The sequence below is a fragment of the Schistocerca gregaria genome, chromosome 5, assembly GCF_023897955.1.
Source record: "Schistocerca gregaria isolate iqSchGreg1 chromosome 5, iqSchGreg1.2, whole genome shotgun sequence".
In the NCBI taxonomy this organism is placed as follows: domain Eukaryota; kingdom Metazoa; phylum Arthropoda; class Insecta; order Orthoptera; family Acrididae; genus Schistocerca; species Schistocerca gregaria.
In genome coordinates, this window is record NC_064924.1 from 392,399,566 (window position 1) to 392,417,928 (window position 18,363).

The 18,363-nt window shown below is 40.5% G+C and overlaps 1 protein-coding gene across 3 annotated transcripts in view; it reads left to right on the forward strand.

Moving 5' to 3' along the window:
• Positions 1-18,363, forward strand: part of LOC126272493 (sex peptide receptor) — a 3,488,090-nt gene that overhangs the window by 3,375,323 nt on the left and 94,404 nt on the right. The gene's annotated exons all lie outside the window — the stretch shown is intronic.

Sequence of the window (18,363 nt, forward strand, 5' to 3'; positions counted from 1 at the left end):
AAGAATCACACGAGGAGGAGACATACATAGGAAAGGACAGGCAATGTGGGAGGATTTCAGTTGGATTCCATCATGTTCAGGCAGAGATTCCCCAGTCAGGTACTGGTTTGTAAGACGTACAAAGTGCCGATATAGACTCAGATAACGATTTAGTACTCATCAAGAATAAGCTGAAGCTTAAGAGACTAGCCAGAAAAAATTAATACACAGAGAAGTGGAATATGAAAGTACGCTTGAAGCTCTCTGAGTTTGTAGGTAAAGTGATAAGGAATAGCTCAGTAGTAGCTAAATTGACGAGGAAAGGACATCTCTAAACAGGGCAATCAAAGAAGTTGGAAAGAAAAACTTCTTTACAAAGAAGATGACTGCAAAGAAACCATGGTTAACACAAAAAATACCTCATTTGATAGATGAAGGAAAGACGTACAAAATATAGAGAGATATGTAGGATTACTGGGAAGAAACCATGGGTAACACGAGATATACCTCATCGGATCGATGAAAGAAACACGTACAAAAATATCCAGACATATGTAGGATTACAGAAATACAAGTCACATCAGAATGAAATAAATAGTAAGTCCAGGGAAGCTAAGCCAGAATTCCTGCATGAAAAATTTGAAGAAATGGAAAAAGAAATGATTGTTAGAAGGACTGACTCACCTTATAAAATAGTCAAAATATTGGTCGATGACATTAAAACAAAGGGTTGTAACATTAAGAGCTAAATGGGAATTCCACTGTTAAATGCAGAGGAGTTGCTGACAGGTGGAAAATGTTCAGTTGGGGGGGGGAGGGGGGGGGGAGGGGGGGGAACTAGTCAGATGTCGTTATACGAGAAGAAACAGCGGCCGACATAGAAGTGATATGGGATCCAGTAGATTAAACAGAATTTAAAATAGGTTTCGAAGACTTACGGTCGAGTAAGGCAGAAGGGATTGACAACATTCTATCAAAATTCCTAAAATCATTGGGTTACGTGACAACATAACGACTACTGACGATGGTCAGTGGAACGTAAGGGTCTGGTGATCATTAGATACTAGGAGAAACATCATTCACACGATTTCGAAGATTGAAGAGCCAGTAAGAGCGAGAGGTATCTCACAATCTGCTTAAAAGACCATGCAACCAATTGCTGACAAGAATAATATACAGAAGAATTGAAATGAAAACTGAAGATCTGTTAGACGACGATTATTCTGCCTTTAGGAAAGTAAAACCCACCGTATACACGGTTCTGACATTGTGGTTGATAATGGAAGCAAGAGTGAAGGCAATTGTATACTCGATCATAAGATTTGTCGACCTGGAGTAAAGTGTTCGACAGTGTAAGAAGGTGCAAGATGTTCCAATTTGTGACAAAAATATGTACTTGTATTAAAAAGGATGTAAGACGGGGATGTAGTCTTTCACCCCTATTGTTGAATCTATATATCAAAGAAACACAACAACAGAAGGAAGTTTTAAAATTTGAACTAAAATGCTAATATGAAAGGATATCGGTGATAAGACTGGTTCATGGCATCGCTATCCTCAGGAAAGGAGAATTACAAGAATGAGTAGTCTAATGAGCACATAATGGGGATTACGATTTAGTGAGGAAATGAAAATATAATGAGGAGTAGCAGAAATGAAAACAGCGAAAAAATTAACATCAGGATTGTTTACCACGAAGTAGATGAAGTTAAGGAATTCTGATACCTAGGCAGCAAAATAACCTATGATGGTTGCACCAACAAGGACCAAAAATCAGACGAACACTTGGTGAGAGGGTATTCCTGACGAAGAGAAGTCTACTAGTATCAAATATAGATCTTAATTTGAGGGAGAAAATTTTTGAAAATATATGTTTGGCGCACAGCACTGTATGGGCTGTGAGAAAAACCAGGAAAGAAGAGACTAGAAGTATTTGAGATTTGGTGTTACATAAGAATATTGAGGATTAAGTGGTTTGATAATGTATGGAATGAGGGAGGAGGTTCTCCGCAATATCGGCGAGGGAAGCGATATGTGGTAAACACTGACAATACGAAGGTACACAATGGTAGGACATCTGTTAAGAAATTAGGCAAAAGTTCCTTAATACTACTGGGAGCTGAAGAGAGTAAAAGCAATAGAGGAAAATAGAAATTGGAAGGCCGCCAGCACGAAACTCAGGGCGTAGGTTGGAAGTGCTACTCTGAGATGATGATGGCACAGGAGAGGAATTTGTGGCGGGCTGCATCAAATTAGTCAGAAGACTGACGACTCACAAAAAAAGCGCACTGCCAGTATCTTTTAAAATAACTATTAAAGTTACTCATTTTTGCCGTACGAAGGTCCTCTTGTAACAGCGGTTTGTATAGTCCTTCCTGCCTAACGAGCGAGGCGATGAATAAGCAGACGCAGCCATCATAAAGAACACGTAGTGCCAAATAGCGCAATGGTCAAAGTGCACACAAGTGAACTGTAGGTACTTAAACCAAACCAAACATAGCTCAAATCATTAACGTATTGAGACTAGAAGTGGAAAGGTAGGCAAGGCAGTGTGTGATGTTACACTACAGACGACTTCCGTGAAGAGAAACTTTAATTTATTGACATTAAGTATTTTATAATAATTCCTATACAACAGATCTTATGATAATTTTAAATAGTATTAATCCGTCAATAAAACTGAAGAAACAGACAGCTCTCAGGCTCTCAGAAATTATGTTGCCCAACTATTTCCCGAAAAATTTCTGATTTTTTTAATCTATAGGCTAAATCGTTCTATTAATTCCGCGTGTAATCAAAATTATATTAAAGTCTTTTTGTCGTTCTCCTAAAGACAGTGCTGTCTTCATGTCCAGTCGAAGAATCCAACGAAAGCAGCGAATTATTCTCTGCAAATGGTAAGGCGACTTTCGGGACCTGTCGGAAGTAAAATTTTGAGGACGGGTCGTGAGTCGTGCTTGGGTAGCTGAGTTGGTAGAGCACTTTTCCACGAAAGGCAAAGGTCCCTATTAGAATCTCGGCCCGGCACACAGTTTTAATCTGCCAGGAAGTATCAGTTACTGGCATTGTTGTATACGATTGTGTCATAGCATTCATGTACGGCACGATCGACTCTGTCTTTGTTTTCCCTCCAAATGAAGAAGCACAGGTCTTAAGGGATAATTAGAAGCTTCGTCTCCACGTCAAATACATATTTCGCCAGAGTAGGATTATTAGTGATATTATCTGTATACGTTTACTTCATGTAAAATTAATAATTTTGCGACTTCCTTTTCCGTATAATTTTCTAAATCTGCTTAATAAAGTCGAAGAAGCTGGTAAATCCGTAATGTTCATCGCACTTCCACTTCACAGAGCCCAGTTTCGTAGACCTCCATCGGTAACAATGCAATGGTTCCCACGAGCAGTGCTAAACCCTTCGAATGGTTTTTCTTTCACACTTTTGTGCGCATTTCATACGTCGTGTAAGTCTTTGTTCCATTTATACGATTCATGTTCATAATTTTATGAGACGAAATTGGCTTTGCATATGGCTTAATTTAAAGCCTCTCCTACCTCCTTCTCTTAAACAAAATATTAACGGCCTTTCTTTCTCACTGACAGCTCTTACCGCAGACGGTTTCTTTGGTCTTGGGCTTGGGAGACCCTCTATTCTTGTTCTGGACTTAAATTATCAGAAAAATCATCGTTCAGGCCATAATAATCAAGTTACTGGCTGTTCTTCCGAGATTCCTAAAGAAATATCAACATCATAGGAATGAATGCGCAAGAAATTTACTAATAAGTGAAGCTTATGTAGGTCTTCAAGAGAAGTAAATGAATTCGAGAACGTACCATATTCTTCATATTTCATTTTTGCAAGTCTGGAAATATTAATTGGGTTCTACAATACTGTGGAACTCTGGAACCTGCAGAAAGACAGACTCAACTGGCGCACATATACGGAAAAATCACGAAGAAAATTATTTCAGTTTTATCTCCATCGCTAACACTTGGCAACACCACATTAGCAATTACAAATTATTATGCATATTGAACGAGTTGCTAATTCGAACGAATAGTGACTGCGAACAATTGCGTCATTGAAACTATCAATGGAAACTGAAATTCGCTTTAAAAATTATGATTGCGCTGTCCCGTGTTATATGTTTACCAATGTGTCGTCAACCAAGGTTGGGTGTTCACCATATCATCTCCACGTTGTCTGCTACAACCACGTCAGGAGTGTACAGCTATCCAGTCGCCTGACGAGCAAAGAATTCGGCACTTCCTTTTTAATACTTGCCTTGTGTCTTAGCAACTAAAATTCTGATAATGTGTTTCTTTAGGCATTTTCTTCCTCTATCAAAAATTTTACCACAGATTTAGACATGTCAGTCAGCGCAGTTCCCTCGTCAGCAAGTGCAGCGTAGCTCGAGTATTTACAACATTGTGAAACAGTAGTAGTACTTATCAAACAACGAAAATCCTTCCACAGTGGTTGTTCGTCGGCCTCTGAGTAGACGAGTTAGTAAAAAAAATCCAGGAAAATATCGCTTACTCAAACACAGGGTAATAACATTTGAACTTTTGGTGCTTGATAGAGCCCTCACATAAAATGAATGATCGTTGGACAATAGGACTTTATGAAAACATTTATAAGGTCACGCGGAAGAGAAATAGCGAATAAACCATTACAAGAATCAAAATTTAATTTCCATATGAGAGAGTAGAGATTGTTAACTACGTATCATGTTTATGTTCCAGATTACAAATGTTTTTAACAATGACGATCATCAGCCTCCGCCACAATCTGGAACCGCACTAGATATAGCCGTAACTACTGCACGAATCTTTTCAGGTGGTATGTTGGCTACCTCTGTGAACCTTGTCTTTCAGGTAACCCCACAACACGAATTCACGTGGTGGTTTTCTCGAAATGTGTTACAGCCTCAGGAGAAATGTGAGAAGGAGCTCCATCCCTCGTCAAAACAGTTGCATCCGAAGCACCTCTGTCTCATAGAATATGGATGACGTGCTGTCGAAGCAGACCACAGTAACGGCTGCTGTTCACGCTCCGCCTCCTTGGTCCTTGGGGGTTGGAGTTCCTCCAAGGACATTAGACCAATCACGAACAGTGTCCTGAGGCCAAACCCCACAGTGACACTATGCAAGGGAACTTCATGAACTTTCGTTGGCGGTGACGTTTCAGAAACGTTAGCGTTAAATGATCCGATGTGCATAAAGTGTACCCCATCACTCCAGAAAATGTTCCAAGTCCACATGTCAGCTTCAACCCTTGCAAGGACCGTAAGAGCGAAATGTAATTTCTGTCCGTCTCTTTGGGTATTTCTTTCAGTTAGCTTCTATACTATACCGTGGCAATTCCTTTTTATATATACATAGTTAAGGCTCACGACCATTGGACCATCTTCCTCTGTGCGGATGCACAAACAGTGCCCGAACTCTTACGGGAATCGGCAAAAAGCCACGAGTAATGAGTATAATCCGCAGGGGCACTATGAATATAGTGCGGGACAATAAGTTGGGAATGTGGGTCTCGCGGGGAGCGTGCCAGAGATAAGTCCCTGCAGTTGCACTATCATCTGTGTCCTCGGTGGCTAGGATGGATGCCGACACGGTAGCTCAGCGTGTCCGGTCAGAGGGTTAGCTACTCTTGTAACAAAAAAACCGATCTACGACGAACTTAAACGGGTTCCATATGACGTCCGCCCCGAGCCGATGCAACGAACGAAAGCGATAAAAAAAGGTATGGAGCGTCAGCCATGTAAGCAGGAGATACCGGGTTCGAGTCCTTGGCGGGGCACACATTTTCAACTGTCCTCGTTGACTTATATCAACGCCTGTATGCAGCTACGGGTATTCATTTCATTGTAATTTAATTCTTTTCATACCACGTGGAACAGCCGTGCGGTCTAGGGCGTCTTGTCATGGCTCGCGCGGCTTGCCCCCGTCGGAGTTAAAGACCTCCCTCGGGCATGGGTGTGTGTGTTGTCCTTAGCGTAAGTTAGTTTAAGCTAGATTAAGTAGTCCGTAAGCCTAGGGACGGATGAACTCAAAATTTCCAATTTGCCACTGGTACAAGTTCCGTCGAGCTGTGTCCTTTGGCAATGACATGCGAAGGCTACTTTCGTCCATAAGTTTGCACACCAATGTAGAAGAACAGGTCTTCAGGAATATTTCAGCACACAAGCACTAATGTTAGGAACATAATGCACGGCGTCGCCTACCTCCGGTCCTTAAGATGGGGAATATTAGATGTGATCTCGTGGATTGGCGTCGTAGCTGGTTACGGATTCAGCAGTCAAGATGAACGCGTACAGTTAAGCTGATGGAAGCTGTAGGGAAAGTAACACGTCTTATTTCCCGAAACACCTCTTTCAACTCAGTATTTTGTGGGCCGGGGTTTACCGTTCTCCATCATCTCTGAAAGAGGGTACCGCCGTCACAGAAGCCCCCTGTATCATACAGAGTATGAATGTTTTTGTGCGTATGTTTTGATGGAGAGATGACAGATTTATGTCAATTCTAGTACATTTTACATATATAGTGCTATATATTTCTGACAGACATGAAAGTGATAGTGTGTCTTAGAATGTTAGTGGATCATCTTTACCTCACTTCTGTGGGTTGAAATTGCTCATTTTAGTAACCAGAAAGCAAAGACTTGCAATTAGTGGTAGTACAATGCTAGCCTTTTCCATTATCTTTCTTAACACAGTCTGATTTTTAATTACTTTACTCGCTTAAACACACTGTAGTACTGAAACAGTATACTGAAAGAACGATACCTTTCGTTTCTTCTCAGTAGTAACGATTTAAGAAAACACCAGATTTTGCGAGCCTTGCGAGTGATTTCGAGCTGTTGGTATTAGTGTTTCACATATTTTTCACCACTCACATTCCATACACGACGTGGCGTTAACATTATCTCAACGTATCTACTTAAGTTTATGAACATTGATTTCATTTCCGCCCAGAGTAAGAAAAAATGTTCCCACGGCAGACGACAAAAACAAACGATGCACCGAGAACACTCACGTTGTCGTACAAAGCTATGAGCGACTGTTACATGACTGCAGTGGCAACATTTATATTAATGTTTCATTTGTGTTCTCCAAATAACAGCCGCTCGCGCGACGTGCATTTCGTACAGCCATATTACCGATTCACATTTATCTTCATCAGTCGACAGCCAATATTCCGATATCCTTCACTGTTATTCATTACTGACAGATAATGAAAACCAATATACACCCCAACCCGTAGCAATGAACCCATTCGATGTTTCAATACTTCGAGTGCGGTTCTACCAGTGTGCTGTTGCTCATACAGATCAGGCGTTCATTCCGCGAACAGTAAACCTGATATGAAATGACTTTGTCAAGTAAAAGGATGAAAGTTAAACTTTTACAACTTTGTTTACTGCAGATACCTTGATGAAACCGAAACAATCCAAAACTTGTAAACCGGGAAGGTGACAGAAAAGTAATTTTTATATTCAGACTGAGAGTGAGTTTTCTGCTGATGAAACATAGAATAGTCATATACGGAATAAAGAAATACAATTTACGGTTTCGTATTGTGAGAAGCTGTAGTAAACTGGCAAAACGAGGGTGAGGTAAAGACAGTTGCAGTTCACTCGATAACAAGGAGATAATTCCATAACAATGAATACCGTAAGACCATAGTAAAGATTACTGTTTCTGTCGATTTCGTTGGAGATGTATTGCTTAACTGGTTGTAGCATAAGATCAGGAAATGACACACATCCTCTGCGTTCCCCTTAAAAGGTGTAGGATACGGAAAATGTAAGTTATGAAGATGAGAAGGGACGTGACCATTTTCTGTTTACAATTAGGGCACAGAGAGTTAACAAAAGAGCCACATGACTTTGTCAAGATGATTTAGATTTCAGGCTGTGTGGTGACAGTGTTTGTCACTTTTCGCCCTTACTGTATAATAATTACATCTATCATGTTATCATTTCAATATTGTAGAGGACATGAAACACAATTGACTGAATCTGTTCCTACTGTAATAGCCTTAATTAATCAAACCCATTACAGCCCTCAACATTCAGAACCCATGAAACGTAAGAGGTAGTAAAGCTTCCGTATCTTGTACGTGAAAATTTAAAAGTTTTAAATAAAACAAAAGTTATTAACATTCTACAACTCTAATTTTCATGTCCATATCCTTACAACCGTCTGACGCTAAAGAGCTCCGTGTTGTAGCGTGTAACATGGTGGTGTGTAACGTAATTATGTCCGTGCTTAAGAAAGAGCGTGCTGTAATCGAGTTTCGAATTCAGAGAATTAGTTCCCACGCGGGGCACCCTCTGATTCAGCATGACAATGCTAGACAATACACGAGCGCTGCGACATTTGTAACCATCCGACTCCGTGGGTTAATTGTCATAGACCATTCTCCATATATTCCGGACTTAGCCCCATCAGATTTTCTTCTGTTTCCTGAACATAAAGAACACCTTCGAGGACTTCACCCTGACAGTGATGAATTGATGCAAGCAGAAATGAGTCAAACATTCTACAATGACGGTATCAACAAACAGGTCTATTGTTGGAAGACATGTGTTTATCGGTAGGGTTACTATGTTGAGAAATAAATATGTAGACATGAAGCAGTAGGATTCCGAATTTTAGTAACGTCTATTCTTTTTAGAAAAGAATCTTTACCTGTTACCATATAAAAATTCGGAGGCGCTACTTCTCAGGTCGCCCTCGTAGTTCAGTCTCTAACTTCCACTATAAATCTCGAACAGTCACGATATCACTCGACTGACTAGTGTATTGAAAGATCTTCTACTAGCCGTTATCTGGAAGGTGAAAGACGAGGTGCGCTAGATCCATGACATGCGTCCACAGCCACGATACATTTATCAAATAAAAACATTGTACAATTTTCATATTAATTTGTTATTGGTACATTTCGACTTAAACATAGAATACAGTTTAGTATCTGTATTCACATAACCTCTTTGCAACACGTCACAGATCCACCATGCAAGTGAAACCACCAGCGAACCTATGGACCCAAGTACAACCAACAACTTGTTCTCTAACAAATGGGAAGAATGCTTACATTGCACTTGGGAGATCAGAATTCGATATAATTCGTTGTTAACAGTACGATATAACTGATTGTGGAAAACAAATCACTATTAAACCCCATATTTTAATGCACCAACATCATATTTATATTCGTGGTAAGACTAAAAACTGAAGAGCAAAACAGCAATCCTAACGTATAGAAAACATTATAACTACAGGTTTTTACTCATAATGTATTCCTCAATGATAGCATGCATCAAATGTACATATCTGTTTTTAGGTTAACGAGTGTGGATAATAATTTTATTTCGGAAATAAAATACATTTAATATTAGCTACAGAGTCACGGCTAAAAAACTTAGTAACAGGAATGGCAACGACTGGGTAAACCGTTAAGCGCACATATGTGTTGTAAAACATGACAGCTCATAAAATCCAGGTAATTAGTGGTTATTAATGAAATAAGAAAGGTGTGATCTTTCTGAAACCGAAGACTTCGTGAACTCTGCGGGATGCATTGGAGCAGACACTACCGGACGTAATATGGCTAGCGTATAAAACTATAATGGACTATTATGCAACAATTGGTTCTCTATTGTGAATAAAACAAAATAATCTGCAAATATATGAGACGTAATGGGAAACGGGAAGAGAAAGGGGCAGAATGAACACACATACATGTAGTAGCAGATGAAAATCACTCCAACGCAGATAAAGTACAGTAACGAGTAGGTCTCTACTTCCAGTAGAAAAGTCAGAAAATTTTATTGCGACTAGATCTAGGGTGAAGAACGTACAATGCAGATCGTGCTGTCGCTGGTCCCTTAATATGCCCCCATGATAAGCCAATACCACGAGTACATTGTGTGCGAAAGCTTGATAGAGGCACGCACTTGTTGATAACTGAGGTCAACATTAACTATCACGATAGGCTGCCTATAGTGCAAAATACCACTCGACAATGGGTGTATAATGGCACAAGTGATGAGTGAAAAAAAGCTTCCAATACTACCACTTCACAGATAGGTACGAGAGCCTATGCGCCACTGATGCATCTTAGGTCAACACTCGTCACAAAGTACATGACACCATTCGTATCGCTTGCGAGCAGGACACTGTTCTGGAAATGGTGGAGTCATTTCGTCTGGAGGACGTATACTTGGGATGAAATGACACTGTAATCATATCTGCTATGCATCGTCTTTCGCCGTTGGATGACAGAGGACTCTTTTGGTTGATCATGTGGATCATTTTATGTGGGGACAACCTGCACTCTCAGCAAGACACTGTGCCCATCAGTTGCTCCTAAATGGCACAAACAACGCTCCACGACCGCGAACAAGTCAGGATCCAACTAATGCCATGTATACCTAATGGGAACAGGTCGTTATTATCGTAAGTGATTGTTTTTGTGTGTCAACTGTTTGTATGCAATCAAATGGGACCCATGGTACGTTAGCCATCTGTCCCAACTGTGAATGGTACAATAATCTTCCGGCACATCTTGTGGATATGTTTGATTTGCCCCTGGTTTACTTTCACCTCCAGAAAGTCAATACACAACTTTACGGCTCGCTAATTAGGTGTATTAACCTTTCAACACCCTCATAAACTTTCTCTATCTCTTCATCTTCAGCTTACGACGTCGGCATGTATGCCTGGACTATCGTTATCGCTATTGGTTTGCCGCCAATTCTGAATAAGAACAACCCTCCTGTGAACAGTTCAGTGACAGGGTTGTTCTTATCAGAATCGACAGCAAACCAAAACCAACAAGCTGAAGCGACAGAGAAAGTATATGAGGCAATTGAAAGGGTAATATAGTACGTAAAGGGAGATGAAAATCTAACAGTCATGGGACACTAAAGTGCAGTTGTAGAGGAAGGAGTAGAAGAAAAGGTCACAGGAGAATAGGGGCTTGTGATAAGGAACGAGAGAGGAGAAAGACTAATTGAGTTCTATAATAAATTTCGGCAAGTAATAGGCAATACTTCGTTCAAGAACTACAGGGGAGTAGGTATACTTCGAAAAATCCGGGTGCTACTAGACGATTTCAGATAGATTATACCATGGACAGACAGAGATTCCGAAATCAGATACTGGATTTTGGAAGTGTGAAGAAAAAATACAAGCGAATGATTAGATACGCTTTAAGTTGTCTTGGGCTACAGATACAGCATTAAGGAATAGCTCAGTAGGCAGTTCAATTGAAGAGAATAGGACATCTCTAAAAACAGCCATCACATAAGATGGAAAGAAAAGCATAGATACAAAGAAGGTAACTACAAAGAAATCATATGTAACAGAAGAATTGGTTTAGTTGATCGATGAAAAGAGAAAGTAAAGAAACGTTTGGGAAAGCTCAGGAATACAGAAACACAATCCGCTGAGGAATGAAATAAATAGGAAGTGCTGGGAAGCTAAGACGAAATGGGTGCAAGAAAAAATCGAAGAAGAAATGATTGTCAGAACCACAGACTCAGCATACGCGACAGTCACAATAACCTTCGGTGACTTTAAACGTAAGGGTGGTAACATTAAGAATGCCAAGGGAATTCCAGTGATAAATGCAGAGGAGAGAGTGGATAGGTGTAAGGAATTCACTGAAAGCCTCTATGACGTGGAAGATTTGTCTAATGTGATAAGGGAGGAAACAGGAGTCGGTCCAGAAGAGATAAGGGATCCACTATTAGAAAGATAATATTAAAAAAAGCTTAGGAAGACTTAAGATCAAATAAGGCAAAAGGGATATCAGAATTTCTAAAATCATTGGGGGAATTAACAACAAAACAACTATTCACGTTGGTGGGTAGAATGTATGACTCTGGCTACATACCTTCTAGATTTCGGAAATATATCATCCAGACAATTCCGAAGGCTACAAGGGCTGACAAGGACGAGAAGTATTGCACAATCAGCTTAAGAGCTCATGCATCCAAGTTGCTGATTAGACTAACATACAGATGAGTGGAAAAGAAAGTTGAGGGTGTGCTAGATGACGATCTGTTTGGCTTTAGAAAAGGTAAAGGGGCAATACACGCAATTCTGAAGTTGCGGTTGGCAATGAAAGGAAGCCTAAAGAAACATCAAGATATGTTCATAGAATTTGCTGACCAGGAAAAACCATTAGACAATGTAAAATGATGCAAGATGTTCGAAATTCTGAGAAAAAAAGGAGTAAGCTATAGGGAGAAACAGGTAATATACTACATGTACAAGAGCCAAGTGGGAATAATAAGAGTGGACGACCAAGGAAGAAGTGCTCGGATTAAATAGGGATGCAGTCTTTCGCCCCAGCTGTTCAGTCTGTACATCACAGAAGCAATCATGGAAATAAAAGAAAGGTTCAGGAGTGGAATTAAAAGTTAAGGTGAAAGGATATCAATGTCACGATTCACTGATGACATTGCTATCCTGAGTGTAAGTGAAGAATAATTACATGATCGGTTGAATGGAATGAACAATGTAATGATTATAGAATAAAGATTGAGAGTAAATCGAAGAAAGACGAAAGTATTTGGAATTAGCAGAAATGAGAACAGCGAAAACTTATCATCAGGATTCATGGTCATGAAATACATTAAATTGAGGAATTATTGTATCCAGGCCGGAAAAAAATGGCTGACAGAGCAAGGAGGCCAAAGGAAGTCTTCTAGTATGAAACATAAGCTTTAGTTTGAGGAAAAAATTTCTGACAATGTACCTCTGGGTTACAGCATTGTATGCTAGTGAAACATAGACTGTGGGAAAACCGGAAGAGAAGAGAACAGAAATATTTGAGATTTAGTGCTATAGACGAATTTCGAAAATTTGTTGGACAAATTATATAAGGAATGAGGAGGTTCTGTGCAGAATCGGAAAGGAGAGGAATATCTGGAAAACACGGACAAGGAGAAGGTAAAGGATGATAGGACATCTGTGAAGACGTCAGGGGATGACTTCCATGGTACTACAGGGAGCTGTAGAGGGCCAAAACTGTAGAAGACGACAGAGATTGGAACACATCCAGCAACTAATTAAAGGCGTAGGTTGCAAGGGCTACTCTGAGATGAAGAGGTTGGCACAGGAGAGGAATTCGTTGCGCACCGAATGAAACCAGTGAAAAGGATGATGACACCCCCCCCCCCTTTTTAGCCAAAAAAAGAACTAACGTTCCACAGACATGAATGTTATGTAACACCTTTCCCCTACACCTCCTCGCAACATTATCTGATCGAAATCCTATTGAAAAAGTTGTATGAGACGTACAAGCCATTGACGCAGCTCCTACTACTTCCCGCCTGTTGTGCATAGGATAAACAATATTAATTAAGGAATGCTCCCAGTGATACTGATTTATTGAAGCCCTTACATTTTTCACGCTGAAGTTGAGTTTCAAGGTACAGTTTCAGTTGCAAGGTCCTTTTCATTTTTCAGTACATAAAGCACGACCTGTTTCGCGCTCTTACACGCCCATCATTATCTGTGATACTGAAAATATACCAGAGCCCGAAGCTCATAACTTTTAAACGTCGTAATTCATATGAAAAAGGAAAAAAAGAAATTCCCAATAACATTTTAAAAAACAGCTGTCGGGCTAGGTGTGGTAAAACCTTAGTTAATGGCAAAGCGATATAAGACAATCCTACGGACGACTGCCTGGGTAAAGAAATATGCAATGAACACCAGGACATTTACACTCTGCGCTATGACCCCGAGCACCGTGATGGAAGCGGTGTAGCATCAGTTTGGGTGTAAACATTAAAACACAATCAGAACTTTTGTCCATTCCATGAGTGGCATATGGCGAGTTGGAATAACGTGCCACACTCATCAGTTAAACAAATGTACATGAGTGACACTCCTATTATAAGTCCAGACTGTCAAAAACTCCTATACCAATTAGCAGCTACAGTCATAAAGAGATATAATGAACTGCTCCTACTTTGTGTCTACGACATAGAACCCAGTAAAATCTATACCTAGACCTACTTTCCAAGAGATAAAGTACTGACGATAATAAATTGAGTGTAGCATATATATTACGTCGTACTGAGTAAGACGAAACGTCAGAATTTCATTCAAGTATCCTCTCCCTAATACCTTACCTATACTAAACAAGTCGTGTGAAATAAGTAAGATAAATATCATGTGCAAGTAGCTGATCTTAGCGACATACTAACTTAACTGTTAAGTCATAAAAAGCAGTTCCCCGATAGCTTTTATATCATTTTTAGAAATGCTGATACCATCTTCACATTACGATTGCCTCACCTGACTGTGTGCGTAGGGAGTCATGCCTACACAATTTTTCACCGTCGTATATTATACTTGGCTTCGTACTGTACTTATTTTAATTTGAATACCGCTGTATTTTCTCTGAAATAACTGAAGTTCAGTGGTAATTATGCAATGAAACTCAGCACTAAATAATCACCGAAACGCGAGGAACGAGTCAATGAAATTGCGCATTAAATAAGCGTTGGAATGCAAGGAACGTGCCACCATGCGCCGCAGATGGAGTGGCTCTTAAGGACCAGACAAATGGCCTTTGCTAATAGAAAGCAGGTACACTTTCGGGGAACAATAATGTTTAGTGACTGGTCGAGGTAAAGCACTCATTTCTCACGTCTACCTATTTCAGTGTTAACATCCAACATATGGTGCGTCATGTGGTGATCGCACTATACAGGATGTTTCACATTTCGGGTTACACACTTCTAGAGGGGACTTAGTAGATTTGTTTATTTATTTGTGTCAAAAGCGTTGCATACAAAACGGACAACAAGAGAGGAGCAAGCTTAGTATATAAAATTTATGCATACACAGGATATATAGATACAATGTGAGGCGAATAGACTAAAATAACAGTAGTTCAATATGAACAGATTACAGACACTAAATATAATCAGACCAAAAATAGCTACATCGAAGGCATTGCCTCTGGCCTACAGCAGGTCCTCCAGCGTGCAGGAATAGTGGGCGCTGAGGACAGATGTACAGGTATTTACTATCAAAAACAGTCTTGATCCCAAATTATTTATTCCGGTGACCGGTTTCGACCACTACAGATTTACCACCAGAAGGAGGTTCTTACTCATTGGTCTGAAGATAACCACAGTTGTGGTCGAAACCGGTCACCGGAATAAATAATTTGTGAGCAAGACAGTTTTTGATAGCAAATAATTGTATCAACATTGATCACTGTTCACTTCCATAATGTATTCTGATGTACAGGTGCTTGGTGATTTGCTCAGTAGCACATTCGCGTAAAGCTGATGGGTCCCCAAGACAGTTCCATTTAGCCACATTATTTTTTGTTCTACCCACACCACTTCTTAGTCTGTTCAGGGATTTCCTCGTTCTCCTTTGCAGGTTTCTGCCTGGGGGAGGACCTACGAAGGTGGGATCCATGATGCGATATCTGCGTTTCTGGTTGTCCACCGGTTTTCTCGTACCATTGACGTTGATGTATTATCTTTGAAGGAAATTTTTTGAAAGGTCTTCCAAGGTTTTAGCCTGCTCGGGGGAGGTTGGTCTCCATGGAGCCGGTGAGCAGCGTTTAGTTCCACTTTGCTTCTCTCTGCGTTCGCGGCAACTTCGCTCATTACATATGGTGGGGCTATCCCCACCAAGCTCTTTTTCTTGTAGTTAGGAGTTGCTCTCAGGCATCCTGGCGTTATTCTACATGTCTCGTATAGAGCAACTTTCGTATTCCTGGCATTAACAGAACTGTACCAAACGGGTCAGGCGAATTCTGTGGCAGAGTAGCATTAACTGATAATGTTCTGAGTACTGTCGGTTGGGCAATCCGTCCGCTTCTTGTGAGCTTTCTCACGGGCACGGAGGGAGCCTCCAAGGAGAGTGTGCGTTTCGCGCTTTACATACACTCGTGCGTCTTCAGCGCAACAGAATTACCCACAACCGGTTGACCTTTCCACCATAGAAGAGTCGCTGTGTGCGACAGAAAAAGCGCAGGTACTCTCTCTAAAGCCAAAATTGACGATAATAACCATAAACATTGCGGGCTTATCTGCGAGCAAAGAAGAACTTCCACAAACTTAATATATAAAGCTTTACATAGGAACCCACGTCCGTAAATATCTTACAAAGATGCTGCAGAGCGTCAAAAATATAGGCGCCGGCGACTATAAATATTTGTGTATGTATGTTGGCTCCGTGATGATGTTGCAAACTTTCTGGGATGATGGAGAAGGATAAACGTGTCAATTTGACAATTTGAGGAAGGGTCTCTGTGCCGGTACCAAACAAGACGAAAGTTGTAAGCGAAGACCGTTCTGATACCACTGACGCTAAAATAGATGTGCCAGTACTGTTGTAAGACTGTAGGATAGACAACTTTCAGAAGTGGCAGTATGGAGGAAAACAAGAATAAATATCTCATAAACATAGGTTCTATAATGCATATCTTAAAGGCTACGACCACTTGTTCAATACCGAGGGAGAAGGCGTAGTGATTAGCACACTGGACTCGCATTCAGGAGGACCACGGTTCACACGGGTACGGCTATTCTTATTTAGTTTTTCCGTGATTTACTTAAACCGCTTCAGGCAAATCCTGGATGGTTCCTTTGAAAGGGCAAGGCCAACTTCCTTCCCAATCCTTCTGTAATCCGACGGAACTGATGGCCTCTTGCCCCCACCCCCTCACCATGACAGCCCCACTCAAACAACCAACCAACATGTTCAAGAGAGGACGTATGTTTCACATTAGCGATTGTAAACAAGTGCTTATTGCTCCTCAGGTATGCGTTTCAGATATCATGTTTACTCGACATTTCTTCTTGTTTTGGTTCGCACTCAAGTCTGACAATTAAATAAGATGCATTCTTAGCGACAACAGTACCGGTACATGTATTCTAGTCTGAGGTATCAGAATGATTTTCGCTTGTAACTTTCAAACAATTTCTTTCCGGTGCAAGGACCGATAGCTCAAATCGATAAATTTATCCACCTCCATCGTTCTAGGAACATTGTAACGTCATCATTGAATCAACATGTATATGCATACATTTCCAAGCACTGGCGCATATGAGTTTGACGATCAGTAGCATTGTAGTGTGACGTTTGCGGATGTAGGTTCCCGTGAAAAACTTGATCTACTAAGTCCCCCCTACAACCTCTGAAAATGTGTGGCACGAATTGTTAAGCCCTGCTCGTTAACTCTACAAGTGTGTAACACGGGTTTTGGAGCAGCTATAAATGATAAAATTGGCAAAGCACCATAACATCTCCTCTATTAGTGTGGAAGAAGTTCCATGACGCGGAGAACATTATTTGACACCTCCGTTACTGTATTTTACCTCATAAAAGACGATGTACCACCTGAGAGTTGGGAAAAAGAAGACTGAATACAGAATGATGACCGCGTATGTTTATTGAATCTCACAGAACTCGTATTTAATTGCTTCTTTATCCCAAGACAGCAAAATTAGGCCTTAGTCCATAACTGAAGATCGTATGGAATGCTGGTCAAAGTTTCTTTCCAATCATGTTTCAGTCATTACAGTTGAAGCAAGATGCGGTATGAATGTTTGCATCTCATTTGGAGTGGGGCAAAGGGCGACACTTCCATTAGGCTGAGAAATAATTTTATGTCGTTGTGCCGCGAAGGAACCGATCCAGAATCAACACTGACTTTCACTCAAGAATTACTTTAAAAATCTTATGAACCGAGGACGCCACAAATTGGAAGTTAAATAACACATCCTAGTGTAACGAGCCTCATTTATTGCTTTATTCGCTTTTAAGTGTGTTGCAAGTGAGGTTTTCCCTACCTCTCTCCCCATCCCACTAAGTCTCTTTCTCTCTCTTCCTCTCTCTCTCTCTCTCTCTCTCTCTCTCTCTCTCTCTCTCTCTCTCTCTCTCTCTCACTCACTCACTCACTCTATCCCTACAGTCAACCTGACGTCGTAATTCATAAAACTAGGACAAACATACATAACATACATGGACATGTAAGCTTCACAATGTCAGTGTGTTTTCCTTTTCAATGTTCATATCAGTAATTATATTAGAAATCACTAACCATCTTAAGCAGGGAAAGGAATACGATCAATAATTTATGTACAGTATGTTTAGAAATTTACGTGTTCTTTTGTGTAATATGACTTGAACACGTTGTGTAGGTCTTACATTTGCTTTGAACAAAACCAAATACATTAAGAAGACCGTTGCGTTTTTGCGCTCGTACTTGCTTACATTTCACGTCCGTTTGCAGAGTTTTGAATGGAAAGTTAACAACTCAGACGGGAGTATTTGGACGGGCAAAGCCTGCGGTGTGGGAATTTCGAACACTGCACGGACTTCA